The 19020-nt window shown below is 42.1% G+C and overlaps 1 protein-coding gene across 2 annotated transcripts in view; it reads left to right on the forward strand.

The window, feature by feature from the left end:
• The window catches only part of LOC124032205 (potassium voltage-gated channel subfamily G member 1-like), a 52444-nt gene that overhangs the window by 21044 nt on the left and 12380 nt on the right, over positions 1 to 19020 (forward strand). The window contains exon 1 of one of the 2 annotated variants that reach the window (XM_046344434.1): positions 3187 to 3322. The exons of the other annotated variant lie outside the window; for it this stretch is intronic. The gene's annotated coding sequence lies outside the window, so the exon portion shown is untranslated. Of the gene's footprint in view, positions 1 to 3186; positions 3323 to 19020 lie in introns of those variants that run through there. 2 annotated transcript variants of the gene reach the window in all.

Genomic DNA, 19020 nt, shown 5'->3' on the forward strand with positions numbered 1-19020 from the left:
AAAAATGAAAATTAACAGTGCATGCACACATCTCATATACAGGTAACTGCCAAAATAATGGAAACACATGAGTAAATGAGGGTTCTGGTAGCTCTGTTATGCTGTGGAGTTTATTTTCCTGCCATGGTTTAGGTCCACTCAACCCCTAAGAGGGCAAGGTAAACGTTCAACCTACGTTGAATCCTTTCTATCCTGATGGGAGTGGATGACAATCCCCCATCCACAGGGCACAAGTGGTCAATGAATGGTTTGATGAGCATGAAAACGACGTAAACCATATGCCATGGCCGTCTCAATCACCAGATCTCAACCCAATTGAACACTTATGGGAGATTCTGAAGCAGTGCCTGAGATGGCGTTTTCCACCACCATCAGCAAATTATGGAATTTCTCTTGGAAGAATGGTGTCACATCCCTCCAATAGAGTTCCATACACTTGTAGAATCTATGCCAAGGCACATTGAAGCTGTTCTGGCGGCTCGTGGTGGCCCAATGCCCTATTAAGATACTTTATGTTGGCGATTCCATTATTTTGGCAGTTACCTGTACATAAACCACTTACAGAATTGGAATAATTGTTATGTTCATGATAAGTAATATGAGTGAATATGAATATATGTTACTCCCATGCCATGGTCAAATACACTTAATAGCGCAATTAGATTCCTCCTAATTTGTATTCAGATTTTTAAAAACATTTTGTTATTTTTTACAATGATCCAAAACGCTTGGATAGTTAGTGTCTTTTTAATTCAAAGTGGCCATTACCCCAAAATTATGACTAATCTGAATCAACTACAAGATGGTTCACACAACAGATGTGTTAGCTAGTACAACTGAATGGATGAGGCTGTTTTCAGAGCTACTAGGTGGACGGCTTAACATTTCATGAGGTGGAAGGGGAAGTGTGTTGAATACCAAACACAGTGAAGAGGATAGTTGTTTGAGTTCATACTCTGAGAATTGTGTTCTGTGATGAATGATAATGCAGAAATACTGAAGGACTTGTCCAGAAGTACTGTCTGTGAGCTGATATTTTCCACTGCTGACCCTAGAGAGGAGAATATTATGAGAAGTGAGTTGAATACCTAACATGACAGAGAGGAGAGTTACTTGAATTCAATAATTACCCTTAACCAATTGAATTCTTTGCAATATTGCTATACCCATACTGTAAAGGTGTCTGTTATCCAACGGTAAACAAAGTGAATGTACAGTACAATCAAGCTGTTATTCACACCTGAATTACACAGGGATTTGAGAGTTGAAATCTGTCAGAAATAGCCAGGGGTCATAACTGCCTCCCACATACTTCCCCACTGTGTGATGCTGCTGCATTGTAGCTTTACATACTTCCTAATAATAACAGTACAGTATAGCAAGACAACCCTACTGTAGGAAGCTGATACGCAGTTATCAATGCTCAATTGACAATGTGACAACAATGATGGAATGAAACCTGCTACAATAAAATGTCAATAGAACATTTTGAGTATTATCCTTTCACAAAAGACAAATCAGGTGAACTACGAACAATTTAATGAAGCAAACTACAATACTCTCAGGGAGACCTTCATTTCCCCTCCAGTGTATTGCATATAAATGAGATTCTGTGTGTAGTGTTATATCAGGGAGAGATCTGGGGTGATTAGTGTGGGTCAGTCAGGCTTTAGGAAGCACAAGCGCATGTAGGTAAGTGAGTGTTTCAAACATTTCCTTCTGTCAGATCAATGCAACATCCCATCACCCAGAGATGAGACAGTGAATGCTCTGATTGTGTGTGCCTGCTCATGTACAGTCCATTCATCTGAGCCAGCCAACAGTTGAAAGCTGGACCAGGGATGAAACCAGTCAGTTCAACCACCAAAGACAGACCGATTCGATCTCATCATACAGTTAAAGACCTTGATTTTCCATCACTAAATTCCTTGTATGGAATAATGTGGTAGTTACCTTCCTTGGATTCACACGTCACTGAGTATAAAATAAGGACCAAATCAACTCTGCATGTTAACTATAATGTGGATTAACCTCAGAAGTGATGAACTCAGAGTTGCTTTTGTCTTGGACCCTTGGCCTCATTAACTGTGAAATGACAATTAGCTGTCTGTGAAAAACACACTTAAAGAGCTAATGATGGTTTCCTGTTGATAACTACCACATTATTCCATACCTTAAAACATTTTGTAATACCCAATACATGAGATACATCCATAGCTACTTCTATGTGTGCAATATTCAGCCATGATATATAAAGCCATATCAACAAGAAGATAAACAAATATTCTTAAGTAGGCATTACATGTATTGACTGGGGAATCAACCCAAAGAGAGCCTACTGTGAGTTGATCAGAATTAAAAGACAGAGACCCTTTGGCTCTCTAAACTACAGTAAGTATAGGCATTACCATTATCAACATCTGTCGAATGCCTGAGGGATTATTAAGAGTGTAATTACAAAGTTACTACACAGGTATAAAATCTACTTTCTGTAAAGTGTTACCAGAAATGGACATAGAGAATGGGATGGAGGAAGAGGATATCTGATAGCCTACTGTTGATAATGGTAGACTGACTTCAGACCTGTCTAATTTTGGACACAGCGACGGCTATCTGAGTACATAGAGTGAAGGGCGCAACGGTTTAAGGCACTGCATCTCAGTGCAAGAAGCCTCACTACAGTCCCTGGTTCAAATCCAGGCTGTATCACATCCGGCCGTGATTGGGAGTCCCATAGGGCGGCGCACAATTGGCCCAGCGTCATCCGGGTTTGGCCGGGGTAGGCCATCATTGTCAATAAGAATTTGTTCTGACTGGCCTAGTTAAATAAAGGTTAAATAAAAAATATTCAAAAACGAGGAACCACAGTGAGTGAACCTTCTTAGGCGCTAACTTCAGGGGAAAAATATAATCCATCCACATGAGTCTATGGCCAAAAGCGAGTGATTATTCCTGTTTCAGGGGGGGAACCCTTCACTCCGCTCGCTAGCTAGATGCTGGTTGCTATGGATTTCTGTGAAAAGCTCTCAGAATAATGTTAGAATGGCACATCCCACCTGTGATGTCAGAGCTGTGAGGCTAGCTGTTGATATAGTGGGAGGGGCGAGGCTGTAGCCTGTTGCTCATGATCATCAAATAACCTGGTAATATTATGCATGCCTTGTGCCTGTGTGCAGAGAGAGCAGAGTTGTCGTGTGATGCAGAAGCAACAGCAACAGTTAGGACTTCATGTTTTCTTCTCTTATTGATCACTTTGAGAGCCGCTGGCTTTTTTGTATCAACTAAAACTCACAACTGTTGGAAGAACTGATGCACAACCACAGTGAGTATTTCATCATATTTGTTCTTATTTAGCTCATCTCAGAGGAATACAGTTTTCACACCTCATGTAATAGTAAATGCATAGTGCTATCAGTATTTACCAAGACTTCAACAAGTGTGCATCTGTTGACGCTGACCACCCTTTCAACATTTAATGTATTGTATTCCTTTTTAATTTTCAGTGGAGACATAAAACATTAGGTGGTACAACAGCAGTATTGCTACTGTACTAATCACCCTCACAGTTTACATGGTTATGATTAAACAGTTCAAAATGTGAACAAATGGTGATCAATCAACATGTTAATCTGGTGAGCATGTTTTCAGTTAGTTGGAAAAATCAGTCATTCAGAGATCATAGTGTTCAGCGTTAACAAGTTTTGATACGGGTACTCTTGCACGCAGCACCCATTTGAGTATCTATGGGCATATTGCAAGTTAATATGTTTCCCCAGGTTCTGAATTAAATCATAGTAATATACTGTCCTTTCAGTGCCATATGAAACATTTTAGCTACTGTCCTCTCTGATTTTATCCAATGATTCCATCTGTTCATTTCTTCTCGTTGTATCACTCCATCTCCATGTCTCTGACAGATGACTATGATTAGCATACTGTTGATCAGCCCATGGTAAACGAGAGGCAGATACAGCAGATACGCTACATAGTGAGTCACATGTATTTCTTCTTAGAGGACAGATTTAGTTGAAATTCCGTAGCTGTGGCATCTGAGCAACATACAGTATTTGTTGTTGACAAGGAGTATATATAAAAAGAATGAATTGAAAAACATTCACGCGACAAAATTCCAGTATTATTGGAATTTAGTCATTTTGCTGTCAGACAGACATTTGAAGCAGAGTGGATAATAATAACTGCAGATCATTCTGAACATAATATAAATGTTTCTAAAGTAAAGATCTGCATAACAATGTTTTATTATATTCCTTGCCAACAGTTACCCATATTTGGTTGTAAGTGGTGTGCCTCCCCCCCATTTTATTGGGCCACCTAAGACCAACAAGTAGACACAAATACATACAGTACATACATACTTTTGTATATAAAGTGTACGTGGACACCCGTTCAAATGAGTGGATTCAGCTATTTCAGCCAGACCTGTTGCTGACAGGTGTAGAAAACCTAGCACATAGCCATGCAATCTCCATAGACAAACAGTGTTAGTAAAATGGCTGTACTGAAGCTTTCAGTGACTTTTAATGTGGAACTGTCATAGGATGCCACCTTTCCATTCCAAGTCATTTCGTCAAATTTCTTCCCTGCTAAAGATGCCACGGTCAACTGTAAGTGCTGTTATTATGAAGTGGAAATGTCGAGGAGCAACAACGGCTCAGCAGTGAAGTGGTACACCACACAAGCTCACAGAACAGGACCACCGAGTGCTGAAGTGCGTAGCACACTACCGAGTTCCAAACAGCCTCTGGAAACAATGTCAACACAATAACTGTTCTTCGGGAGTTTCATGAAATGGGTTTTTCTATGGCCGAGCAGCCACACACAAGCCTAAGATCATCATGCGCAATGCCAAGTGTCGGCTGAAGTGGTGTAAAGCTCGCCGCCATTGGACTCTGGAGCAGTGGAATCCCGTTCTCTGGAGTGATGAATCATGCTTCACCATCTGGCAGTCCGACAGAAGAATCTGGATTTGGAGCATGCCAGGAGAACGCTACCTGCCCCAATGCATAGTGCCAACTGCAACATTTGGGGGGGGAGGAACAATGGTCTGGGGCTGTTTTTCACAGTTCGGGGTAGGCCCCTTAGTTCCAGTGAAGGGAAATCTGAACGCTACAGCATACATTGACAATCTAGACGATTCTGTGCTTTCGACTTTATGGCAACAGTTTGGGGAAGGCCCTTTCCTGTCTCAGTATGACAATTCCCCTGTGCACAAAGCGAGGTCCATACAGATATGGTTTGTCACGATCAGCGTAGAAGACCGTGACGGGCCTGCACAGAACCCTGACTTCAACCCCATCAAACACCTTTGGGATGATTTGGAGCGCAGACTGCGAGCCATGTCTAATCGCCCAACATCAGTGCCCGACCTCACTAATACTCTTGTGGCTGAATGGAAGCAAGACCCCGCAGCAATGTTCCAACATCTAGTGGATAGCCTTCCCAGATGAGTTAAAGTTGTTATAGCAGCAAAGGAGGGCTAACTCCATATTCATTCCCTTGATTTTGGAATGAGATGTTCGACGAGCAGGTGTCCACATACTTTTGGTCATGTATTTTATGTATGTACGTACAGTGCATTCGGAAACTATTCAGACCCTTACCTTATTTTGACATTTTGTTACGTTACAGCGTTATCCATTTAAAATATCTACACACAATACCACATAATGACAAAGGGAAAACAGGTTTTTAGACATTTTTGCACATGTATAAAGACCATTTGCTATGAGACTCCAAATTGAGCTCAGGTGCATCCTGTGCACTTCGAGGCAAGCAACACTGCAGCATGCATGAGAGCACCAGCTGTTCCGGGCGACTGTGTGATCAAGCTCACAGTAGGCGATGTGAGCAAGACCTTTCAACAGGTCAACATTCACAAGGCCGCAAGGCCAGACGGATTACCAGCACGTGTACTCAGAGCATGCACTGACCAACTGGCAAGTGTCTTCACTGACATCTTCAACCTGTCCCTGGCCGAATCTGTAATACCTACATGTTTCAAGCAGACCACCATAGTCCCTATGCCCAAGAACACCAAGGTAACCGACCTAAATGACTACTGACCTGTAGCACTCACATCTGTAGCCATGAAGTGCTTTGAAAGGCTGGTAATGTCTCACATCACACCAGCATTCTTTCAGAAACCCTAGATCCACTCCAATTTGCATACCGCCCCAACAGATGCACAGATTATGCCATTTCTATTACACTCAACACTGTCCTTTCCCACCTGGACAAAAGGGACACCAATATGAGAATGCTGTTCATTGACTACAGCTCAGTGTTCAACACCATAGTGCCCTCAACTCATCACAAAGCTAAGGACCCTGGGACGAAACACCTCCCTCTGAGACTGGATCATGGACTTCCTGACGGAACGCCACCAGGTGGTAAGGGTAGGCAACAACACATCTGCCACACTGATCATCAACAAAGAGGCTCCTCAAGGGTGCGTTCTTAGTCCCCTCCTGTACTCCCTGTTCACCCACAACTGCATGGCCAAGCACGACTCCAACACCATCATTAAGTCTGCAAACGACACAACGGTGGTAGGCCTGATCACCGACAACAACGAGACAGCCTATAGGAAGGAGGTCAGAGACCTGGAAGTGTGGTGCCAGGACAACAACCTCTCCCTCAACGTGGTCAAGAAAAAGGAGATGGTTGTGGACTACAGGAAAAAGAGGGCCGAGCACGCCACCATTCTCATCGATAGGTCTGTAGTGGAGCAGGTTGAGAGATTCAAGTTCCTTGGTGTCCACATCACCAACACACTATCATGGTCCAAACACACCAAGACAGTCATGAAGGAGGCACGACAATGCATATTCCCCCTCAGGAGAATGAAAAGATTTGGCATGGGTCCTCAGATCGTCAAAAGGTTATACAGCTGCACCATCGAGAGCAAGGCGCTACAGAGGGTAGTGCATACGACCCAGTACATCACTGGGGCCAAACCTTCTGTCATCCAGGACCTTTATACCAGGCAGTGTCAGAGGAAGGCCCTAAAAATGTCAAAGACTCCAGCCTCCCTAGTCATTGACTGTTCTCTTTGCTACCACACGGCAAGCGGTACCGGAGCGCCAAGTCTAGGTCCAAAAGGCTTCTTAACAGCCAAGCCATGCGACTTCTGAACAGCTCATCAAAAGGCTACTCTGACTATTTGCATTGACCCACCCCCCTTTTTATGCTGCTGCTACTTGCTGTTTATTATCTATGCATAGTCACTTTACCCCTACCTACATGTACATATTACTTCAACTACCTCAAATATCCTGTACCACCGCACACTGACTCTGTACCAGTACCCCCTAGCCTCGTTATTGTTATTATATTGTTGCTCTTTTTTTTTGTACTTTAGTTTATTTAGTTAATATTTTTCTTAACTATTATTTTTCTTAAAACTGCATTGTTGGTTAAGGGCTTGTAAATAAGAATTTCATGGTAAGGTCTACACCTGTTGTATTTGACGCGTGTGACATAAAATAACATTTGGACAAAAGAGCAAGAGTTTTTTACTTGTCAAATGACAGACAGGCAACAATCATCATGTCACCAGAATAAGACCCTTGATATTAATTGGAAAAGAGCATCAATCTGTAACGTCGTCTGTGTGTAGCTGGTGAGATGAGTCAGGTGCAGGACCGCAAATATGAGTAATAAAAACACTTTTACTCAAAAATCTAAATATATACACATAATATACACGGTCACACAATATGGACCACCATGCAACAAGCAATCACTCACAAAAACCATGTGGGGAACAGAGGGTTAAATAATGAACACGTGATTGTGGGATTGAAAACAGGTGTGTGAGAAACAAAGACAAAACAAATGGAAAATGAAAAGTGGATCAGCGGTAGCTAGAAAGTCGGTGACGTCGACCGCCGAATGCTGCCCGAACAAGGAGAGGGACCAACTTCGGCGGAAGTCGTGACACAAGCATCACCATCCTGTGAAGTTCATCATAATTTATTTAGTCTGTAGCCTAATTAACAGCCTGCTTCCCTGAGGACTATTATGTCAATATTTGCGCATAAAAGCATTTCCACCGATTTCTCATATAATTAATTTTACAGAAACAAAAAGATCCCACATTTTCTAGAGTATTTTGTTTTGTCACATTTGGAAAGTTGACTAAAAATGTTTCTGTTTCCATCAGGCCTGTCAAGACATGTTTCATCTGACAAAAAGGTTGGGTGGAAAGTTGGTTACAGACAAACATTTTGTCAAAATTTCAGCCATGCCGACAGCACCCATTAGCATGCCCCCTACCACGCCCCCTGCCACACCCACCACCTAAGCTCCTTTTTGTTCCAGAAAACCCTAAATATTTCTGCTATACACTGTAAACCCCACACTGACTTTCTATATTCATTTGTAACAGGCAGCATGAAGGTGGCAATGCTCAAAATGTTGACTACATCTCTTAAATCCACTACTGAAAATAGCCTATTGGGAAATTATGAGCAATAAGAGAGCTTAGAAGTGAAGGAAAATGAGCAGAGTTGATTTACTTGCACTCCTGTTGATCACAGGATTTGTTAGTAGGGTCATTCATCAATTGTGATACTATCAATAACCTGATCATGATTTTCCACAGATGTATTAGTGCGCAAAATGCTCATTTCTTCTTTAGACCTATTTATGATGTATGGTGTGTAATCCATGGATCAATTCCTCCCACTCTACAGGTTCATTCAGATTTGAATGAGATGAACTAATGACTTTCTTGTACCTACATCTTTAGCAGTCATGCTTCCCCCACACTCAGATTTGGCCAAGGCCAGAGGCGAAGTCAGGTGCAGGAGAGCAGAGTGTAGTGAACAGGTGCACTTTAATTCCGTACTACAAAATACAGCACATAAAAATAATAACGTGCCAAAAACACGGAACATGGCAAAAGTAATGCACCCGACAATAATCCACAACACAAACAAACAATTACACACAAAGACATGATGAGAAACAGAGGGCTAAATACATATACATTGATTAGGGAATGAAAACCAGGTGTGTATGGGACAAGACAAAACAAATGGACATATGAAAAAATGGAGTGATGATGCCTAGAAATCCGGTGACGGCGATCAAGGAGAGGAGCCGACTTCAGAGGAAGTCGTGACAACCAAGCCATGAAGTCGAAAGAATTGTCTGTAGAGCTCAGAGACAGGATTATGTTGAGGCACAGATCTGGGGAAGGGTACCAAAAAATGTCTGCAGCATTGAAGGTCCCCAAGAACACAGTGGCCCCCATCATTCTTAAATGGAAGAAGTTTAGAACCACCAAGATTCTTCCTAGAGCTGGCCGCCTGGTCAGACTGAGCAATCGGGGGAGAAGAGCCTTTGTTAGGGAGATGACCAAGAACCCCATGGTAACTCTGACAAAGTTCCAGAGTTCCTCTGTGGAGATGAGAGAACCTTCCAGAAGGACAACTATCTCTGCAGCACTCCACCAATCAGGCCAGACGGAAGCCACATGACAGCCTGCTTGGAGTTTGCCAAAAGGCACCTAAATGACTTTCAGACCATGAGAAACAAGATTCTCTGGTCTGATGAAACCAAGATTGAACTCTTTGGCCTGAATGCCATGCAACATGTCTGGAGGAAACTTGGCACCATCCGTATGGTGAAGCATGGTGGTGGCAGCATCATGCTTTGGGGATGTTTTCAGCGGCAGGGACTGGGAGACTAGTCAGGATCGAGGGAAAGATTAACGGAGCAAGGTACAGAGATCCTTGATGAAAACCTGCTCCAGAGCGCTCAAGGCATCAGACTGGGGCAAAGGTTCACCTTCCAACAGGACAGCGACCCTAAGCACACAGCCAAGACAACGCAGGAGTGGCTTCAGAACAAGTCTCTGAATGTCCTTGAGTGGCCCAGCCAGAGCCTGGACTTGAACCGGATGAAACATCTTTGGAGAGACTTGAGACAGTGCAGCGGCGAGACAGTGCAGCGGCGAGACTGTGCAGCGGCGCTCCCCATCCAACCTGACAGAACTTGAGAGGATCTGCAGAGAAGAATGGGAGAAACTCAGCAAATACAAGTGTGCCAAGCTTGTAACATCATACCCAGATGACTGGAGGCTGTAATCGCTGCCAAAGGTGTTTCAACAAAGTACTGAGTAAAGGGTCGGAATACTTATGTAAATGTAATATTTCAGTTTTTTTTTATTATACATTTGCAGTAATTATTTTTAAAAACTGTTTTGCTTTGCCGTTATAGGGTATTGTGTGCAAAATGTGATCCATTTTAGAATAAGGCTGGAATGTGCAAAAAGTAAACGGGTCTGATACTCCCCCCCCCCAAAAAAATGTATTTTATTTTTTAGAAGCTTTATTTAACTAGGCAAGTCAGTTAAGAACAAATTCTTATTTTCAATGACGGCCTAGGAACAGTGGGTTAACTGCCTGTTCAGGGGCAGAACGACAGATTTGTACCTTGTCAGCTGCACTGTACTACACTATATATACACAAATATCTGGACACCCCTTCAAATGAGTGGATTTTACTATTTCAGCCACACAGGTGTATAAAATCGAGCACACAGCCATGCAATCTCCATAGACAAACATTGGCAGTAGAATGGCCTTACTGAAGAGCTCAGGGTGCCACATTTCCAACAAGTCAAGTCATCAAATTTCTGTAACTGTATGTGCTGTTACTGTGAAGTGGAAACATCTACGAGCAACAACGGCTCAGCGGTGAAGTGGTAGGCCACACAAGCTCAAAGAATGGGACCGCCGAGTGCTGAATTATGTAGCATGTAAAAATTGTCTCTCCTCTGTTGCAACACTCACTACCGAGTTCCAAACTGCCTCTGGAAACAGCATCAGCACAAGAACTGTTCGTTGGGAGATTCATGAAATGGGTTTCCATGGCCGAGCAGCCACACACAAGTCTAAGATCACCATGCACAATGGCAAGCATTGGCAGGAGTGGTGTAAAGCTCGCCGGTATTGGATCTTGAAGCAGTGGAAACTCGTAATCTGGAGTGATGAATCATGCTTCACCATCTGGCAGTCCGACGTACAAATGTAGGTTCCGCGAATAACAGGAGAACTCTACCTACCCCAATGCATAATGCCAACTGTAAAGTTTGGTGGAGGAGGAATCATCAGCTCTAGATGTTTTTCATGATTCAGGCTAGGTCTCTTTGTTCCAGTGAAGGGAAATCTTAACGCTACAACATACAATGACAATCTAGACGATTCTGTGCTTCCACAGATTTTGGAAAGGACCTTTCCTGTTTCAGCAGTTTGGGGGAGGCCCTTTCCTGTTTCAGCATGACAATGTCCCCCTGCACAATGCGAGGTCTATACAGAAATGGTTTGTTGAGATTGGTGTGGACGAACTTGACGACCTGCTCAGAGCCCTGTCCTCAACCCCATTGAACACCACTGGGATTAATTATCAGTCACGTTGTGGTGGTGTTGAAAGTCCTGTGTGGGTCAGTTGGTAGAGAATGTTGCTTGCTACACCAGGATTGTGGGTTTGATTGGATTGGCAGGGTCTTCTAAGCGTCTATCTGGGGAGTTCTGAGGGCATAAAGGAGGGTACACTAAGATCAATGGATAAAATTATAATCGTTCCCATTGATGGCCTAACATTTTCTGAGAGTGGGAACTGTCTACTGAAAGAAATACATAACCACTGCAAGAAAGGACATTTCCTTAGATGAACGTCAAAAGGTTCCCCAGTGCACACAAAATAACTAATTTCAATAAAAAAATATAAAAAAATCACCTTTATTTAACCAGGTAGGCTAGTTGACAACAAGTTCTCATTTGCAACTGCGACCTGGCAAAGATAAAGCAAAGCAGTTCGACACATACAACAACACAGAGTTACACAAGGAATTAACAAGCATACAATCAATAATACAGTAGAAACATCTATATACAGCATGTACAAATGAGGTAGGATAAGAGAGGTAAGGCAATAAATAGGCCATGGTGGTGAAGTAATTACAATAAAGCAATTAAACACTGGAATGGTAGGATGGGCAGAAGATGAATGTGCAAGTATAGATATTGGGGTGCAAAGGAGCAAGATAAATAAATACAGTATGGGGATGAGGTAGATTGGATGGGCTATTTACAGATGAGCTATGTACAGGTGCAGTGATCTGTGAGCTGCTCTGACAGCTGGTGCTTAAAGCTAGTGAGGGAGGTAAGTGTCTCCAGCTTCAGAGATTTTTGCAGTTCGTTCCAGTCATTGGCAGCAGAAGGAGAGGCAGCCAAAGGAAGAATTGGCTTTGGGGGTGACCAGTGAGATATACTTGCTGGAGCGTGTGCTACGGGTGGGTGCTGCTATGGTGACCAGTGAGCTGAGATAAGGCGGGGCTTTACCTAGCAGAGACTTGTAGATAACCTGGAGCCAGTGGGTTTGGCGATGAGTATGAAGCAAGGGCCAGCCAACGAGAGCATACAGGTCACAGTGGTGGGTAGTATATGGGGCTTTGGTGACAAAACGGATGGCACTGTGATAGACTGCATCCAATTTGTTGAGTAGAATGTTGGAGGCTAATTTGTAAATGACATCACCGAAGTCGAGGATCGTTAGGATGGTCAGTTTTACGAGGGTATGTTTGGCAGCATGAGTGAAGGATTAAAAATATTGCATGAAGGGTTTTCATCAAAGTAAGAGGCACGGGAGAGATAAAATGGTTTTCATTAACATTTCATAATCATAAAATAAAATATTTGGTCAAATGATACATTTTGTGTATGGTTCCCTTGAAAGACAGGTGGCTCATCTTACCCCTTTGGCTCAATTTACCCCACTCTCTCCTTATACATTATACTGTACGAAAAATGTAGTATTCTGTGGATTAAAGTAAATGACATTTGGATATGGTGGACGATGTTGAAGGCTAGCAAAGCAATTATAGCCCTGGAGATATTTCTTGTGCCAATGTATTCAGAATTTATTAAATCCACCCACTTACATCATAAAAGGGCCTTTTTTCGATTGCGCAATTCATAAGCATAAGGTTTGCTCCAGGCGTTGATTCTTGCCTGCATAAAAAAACTGATTTGAAAAGAGAGGAGAGAGAGAGAGACATAGCGAGAAAGAGAGAGAGAGCAAGTGAGCCAGAGAAAGGGGAAGAGAGAGAGAGTGAGTGACAGACAGAGTTCAGTATCTCTGTGGTCAAAAATCAATTTCACATAACGTGTGGAGAAACAGAGAAAATGGTCTATAGAGAAACCAGTCTATAGTAGAGGGTGAAAAAGAATCTCTCTGCTCATACCAAGTAGACAGGATTATTAAATAATGACAGCGAATACAAAACTAATCAAAGTAACCAACAGTAAGATATAATAAGATATATGATTTGCTTAATTCAACCTCGGTGTGAGTTTTATATTTAACAGATCGAGATTCTGTTTTAAATTCCAAATATTTCATTAATAAGAGATTGGAAAAATTTAGACTCAGTTTCGGTCATTTGATCTAAACTGAACATGAATGTGTCTAGCTTAAAAATAATTTAAGACGATGTATTTAGGATCGTCCTGAGTGGTGCAGCGGTCTAAGGCACTACATTACAGTGCTAGAGGCATTAATACAGGGTCCTTTCGTGGGTCCGTAGTACAATTGGCCCAGCATCGTCCCACTTAAGGGTTTGGCCGGAGGGGCTTTATTTGGCTCATCGTGCTCTGGTGACTCCTTGTGGCGGGCCGGGTGCCTGTGGGCTGACCCCGGTTGCCAGCTGAACAGTGTTTCCTCCTACACATTGGTGCAGCTGGCTTCCGGGTTAAGCTGCCGGGTGTTAAGGTCATGTTTTCGGAGGACGCATGACTCCACCTTTGCCTCTCCCAAGCCCGTTGGGGAGTTGCAGCGATGAGACAAGATTGAAAAAGGGGGTAAAATATTAAATAAATAATGTATGATGCATTTAAGCTTCGTATAGTTAATAAACTATAATGTACTTGTGTTTACACAGACTTCTCTGAAACCTTTTACTCATTACCAAACCACATCAATGTTGATTCAAAGTGTGACCAGAAAATGTCACCAAATAAGGATCACTTAGGATCAACTTCATATTTGTCACATTACGATGGCCTGAATGGCACAATTCCAGGATCTCAGTCATAGCCTTCATTAGACACATGAAGTATGTTGCTCACTATATATTTCAATTTCAGTCACATTCTCAAGGTACTGTTGGAATTCTGCTTCATTCGTGTTGCATTTCAAAGCCACAGTCAATCCTATATTTCTCAGACCCTTGAAATGTTCTAGTAGTGCTTTCCAAAGACAGTTTGAGTCAGTTTCTCGAGGCACAGTTGGAAATGCATGAGCACTGCAGACAGAGGGAATCACAGCCCAGGACAGTGACTCACAAGCAATCTGGAGAGAACATGCCCTGTGGCAAAGCTGTGATAGATAGCATGGCATAGCGCCTGCACAGAGAGGCACATCGAGAGAGGGCCAGACCTCACCCGATCTGGTGGAAAGAGAAAAATGTATCTGGCTCTGTGTTGTTTCATCTCTTTCTCCGAGATCCCTGGGAAATACAAATCTCCCTTAAGGAGGTGTTTAAAGGCACAGCAGAGTTCTAAAACACAACAACTACAAGGGTTCTCCTGTGACTGGAGACACCTGTTACTACTGGCCCTAGAGAGTAAACAAAACTGGAGAATATAAGGGTTTTATCTATCGTATCTTTGCCATCCGTGTCTTTGGGCTAAGAAGAGGAGAGGAATTTTTAAGATAATATAATTCCGAATTTTGACCGTTGGAGCATGAAGAATAAATAACTAATTGTTCTGCAATTTAGAATGGAACACATTTTTACTGTCTTTGGGAAAAGAAGAGGAGAGGATTTGAAGAATGCCTCAATAACTTCTATTCTTGATTTTTATCAGTATAATATCCTTGGAGCATCAATAAATTTGTAATTTTCATGAAACATTTACTGGATATTTAGGATTTTAGAAGCAGATGGGATACGGTTTGTTGAAACTAAAATAGTCTATTTTTTATACTTTTGTGGTATTCCATAAAGACATAGAATGCTGTTGGGAGTCACTGCAGTGTTATAGAGCTCACCAGCTTGTCGTCCTAAAAACCGGGATGAGTTACCTCTGGTTCGTTCAATCATTCCTATGGGGAAATTAATGGAGTTTTGGGATAAATGCAGAAAATAAGGTCTGAGGTTAACACAGGCTAAGGAGATCATATACATTTTGTTCTATGAGATATCAGTCAGTTAACATGGACTTTATGAATTATGGGGTCTTTATGTTTTTATGTGCTCATTGTGATTACATAAATGCTTAAAAATTCACAAAAAGTGATGTTAATCTTCATCAGCTATCTCACAGAACAAAACCTATAAGATATCCTAAGCATGTGTTTACCACAGGACATATTTTCAGCGTTTATTAGGAAATAAGAAATAAAAACATTATAAGCTTTGTCCACGAACCATGGCGGAGTTAGTGCCTACAAAAAGATGCTATTACTATTGCTCTCTATTGACCATCACAACAGTGGCCTTGTTCAAGCTGGTTTTGTTCAAGCTGTTGAGTCGATTCAAGATGCTGATCATTGTGACCTAAGTGTCTCTCCTCATCTTACACATATCCTTCTATGAGTAATGCTGGTTCCCTCTGTTCTTTAGAAACAACCAGTGGCAAACCAAACACAGATTCCTCCCATTGGATACCAAGCAGGCTAAATGTTACAGTGATGCTTTGCCAGAGAGGAATAGGCAAATGTCAATGTACTCCATAATCTTTGGCTTCGCTTGGGGTGGTTCACTCTAATGTGACAGGCGGGAAACAGAGAGAAGGCCAACAGTAACTGTAATCATTGGCTCAGAGGAACTGACAGTGCAGGTGCCTAATAACTATCCACTGACCGTGACGCACTCCGATCCATCCATTTTTAGAACCCCTAGGATCCTTCCTCACCCAGTGATTGGTGGCTGAAGACGCCTGCGCTCTGACATTAATTTGTCACAATTTGCAACTTGCTAACCTGCCTCTCCTTAATCACAATCATTTATTTAATTAGTTTGGACATAAGCCACAAGGCCCTCAGAGCCACTGATGAAGTTAATAGTTTTAATTTGTGGTTGGTCTTATGGCTGCACACTGAAACTTCTAAAAATTGAAATCCAGTTTTGTTTTCTTAGTGGTATTTTTGGTTGTTATGGCGTTGCCAAGGAAATTCTGTCAGGAATCAGAGAAATACTATTAGAATATGTATTGTAATCATTATAATCATAGGCATAACAAAACATTCAAACTGGAGATTTTTTGTCATGTTATTTTTTTACAGCTACAAAATGTATTATGTTGTGGGATTGGTAGTTATGGTATTTCACACATGACGGAAATTGAAGTGTTACAAAAGACAATTTTACATAAAAAGGTCCCCTTTTCAGGACCCTGTCTTTCAAAGATAATTCCTAAAATCCAAATAACTTCACAGACCTTCATTGTAAAGGGTTTAAACACTGTTTCCCATGCTTGTTCAATTAACCATAAAAAATTATGAACATGCACCTGTGGACGGTTGATAAGACACTAACAGCTTACAGATGGTAGGCAATTAAGGTCACAGTTATGAAAACTTAGGACACTAAAGAGGCCTTTCTACTGACTCTGAAAAACACAAAAAGTAAGATGCCTAGGGTACCTGCTCATCTGCGTGAACGTGCCTTAGGCATGCTGCAAGGAGGCATGAGGACTGCAGATGTGGCCAATAAATTGCAATGACCGTAAATTGCAATGTCCGAACTGTGAGACACCTAAGACAGCACTACAGGGAGACAGGACAGACAGCTGATCGTCCTCGCAATGGCAGACCATGTGTAACAACACCTGCACAGCATTGGTACATCTGAATATCACACCTGTGGTGCAGGTACAGGATGGCAACAACAACTGCCCGAGTTACACCAGGAACGCACAATCCCTCCATTAGTGCTCAGACTGTCCGCAACAGGCTGAGAGAGGCTGGACTGAGGGATGGTAGGCCTGTAATAAGGCAGCCTCTTCGAATTGGAGGTGGAGGGTCCGTCATGGTCTGGGGCGGTGTGTCACAGCATCATCGGACTGAACTTGCTGTCATTGCAGGCAATCGCATTACAGAGAAGACATGTGGTACCCTTCCTGCAGGCTCATCCTGACATGACCCTCCAGCATGACGATGTCACCAGCCATACTACTCGTTCTGTGCTTGATTTCCTGCAAGACAGGAATATCAGTGTTCTGCCATGGCTATGGTCAGATCTCAATCCCATTGAGCTTGTCTTGGACCTGTTGGTTCAGAGGGCAAGGGCCATTCCCCCCAGAAATGTCCGGGAACTTGAAGGTGCCTTGGTGCTAGAGTGGGATAACATCTCACAGCAAGAACTGGCAAATCTGGTGCAGTCCATGAGGAGGACATGCATTTTAGTACTTAATGCAGCTGGTGGCCACACCAGATGCTGACTGTTACTTTTGATTTTGACCCCCCTTTGTTCAGGGACACATTATTCAATTTCTGTTAGTCACATGTTTTTTAAAATGTTTTTTATTTCACCTTTATTTAACCAGGTAGGCTAGTTGAGAACAATTTCTCATTTGCAACTGCGACCTGGCAAAGATAAAGCAAAGCAGTTCGACACATACAACAACACAGAGTTACACATGGAATAAACAAACATACAATCAATATCACAGTAGAAAACTCTATATACAGCATGTGCAAATGATGTAGGATAAGAGAGGTAAGGCAATAAATAGGCCATGGTGGCAAAGTAATTACAATATAGCAATTAAACATGTCAATGGTAGGATGTGCAGAAGATGAATGTGCAAGTGTAGATACTGGGGTGCAAATGTCTGTGGAACATGTTCAGTTTATGTCTCAGTTGTTGCATCTTGTTATGTTCATACAAATATTCACACATGTTAAGTTTGCTGAAAATAAACGCAGTTGACAGTGAGAGAACGTTTCTTTTTTTGCTGAGTTTAGTTGTAGAGAGTGTAGCTGTATAAAGCAGAGGTGATGTTACTGTTAAAAAGTGTTCAGTACATACAGAGTTTTGGCCTTAGATACCACATGCAATCAATCCAGCCCTAAATGCTCTCGCTAACATATAGTCTGGACAAATAAGAACAACTTCGGAAAAACAAAAAGCAACATATTGTTCTCAGTTTGAGCAACTGTTACACAACGGATATTTGCTGTCAGAACATGGCTAGATTATTATCAATTCATCTAGACAAGTAATCTTGTTTAAAGATGTGTAAACTGCATCTTCATGTAACAGGGGTCAACAGTGTGGGTGTCGTGCTACACCATTCTATTGTAATAATCCATTTGCTGTGACCAACCCGGGGGGAGGGGGTAACAGGGTTGGGGTTACCTCTGTTCTGCTGCCTCGACAGTTTAAAGGCCAGCCATCAAGAACAACAATGCAGTCAGAACCAATGTGGCAGGAATGTCCATATTAGGAAGAGTCGATAGTAACAGTCTTGGCAGATTAGAAATCCATTTTTGTAAGCAGGAAGTCACCCCGCTGTGTATGATGATGTCATATTGCTATCTGCGTTTGTGTATCTGTGTGTGTGTGTATCTATTGTCTATAAGTGTTGTTATGCAAAGCTCCTAAAATAGAAGCAGTTTTCTAGATGATCTTGATTCCCATAACAACAGAACCACATCACCTTTGGCTCTGAATGTGTTTTCACTTGTGTTTTGGATACAAGTAAATATTTCATTTCAACCCAGTGTTTTTCTTGGCTACATGACTCCACTACATGATACATGGTTCCCCTCTGGCTGAATTGAACAACGTGTGTGTGTGGTGACACGTAACAACAATTATTCACATTGACATATTTCACAATGACACCCCCTACATAATCAGAAGCCAGGATCATTTCAGCTTTTGTCAATCAAGCATCAACATCACAGTGAAATCATGTTGTTGCCTAAAATCCTGAGTCAGAATTTTTGATGCGCAAAACCCAAGACATTTTATATGTT

Source organism: Oncorhynchus gorbuscha, linkage group LG03, assembly GCF_021184085.1.
Source record: "Oncorhynchus gorbuscha isolate QuinsamMale2020 ecotype Even-year linkage group LG03, OgorEven_v1.0, whole genome shotgun sequence".
NCBI lineage: Eukaryota > Metazoa > Chordata > Actinopteri > Salmoniformes > Salmonidae > Oncorhynchus > Oncorhynchus gorbuscha.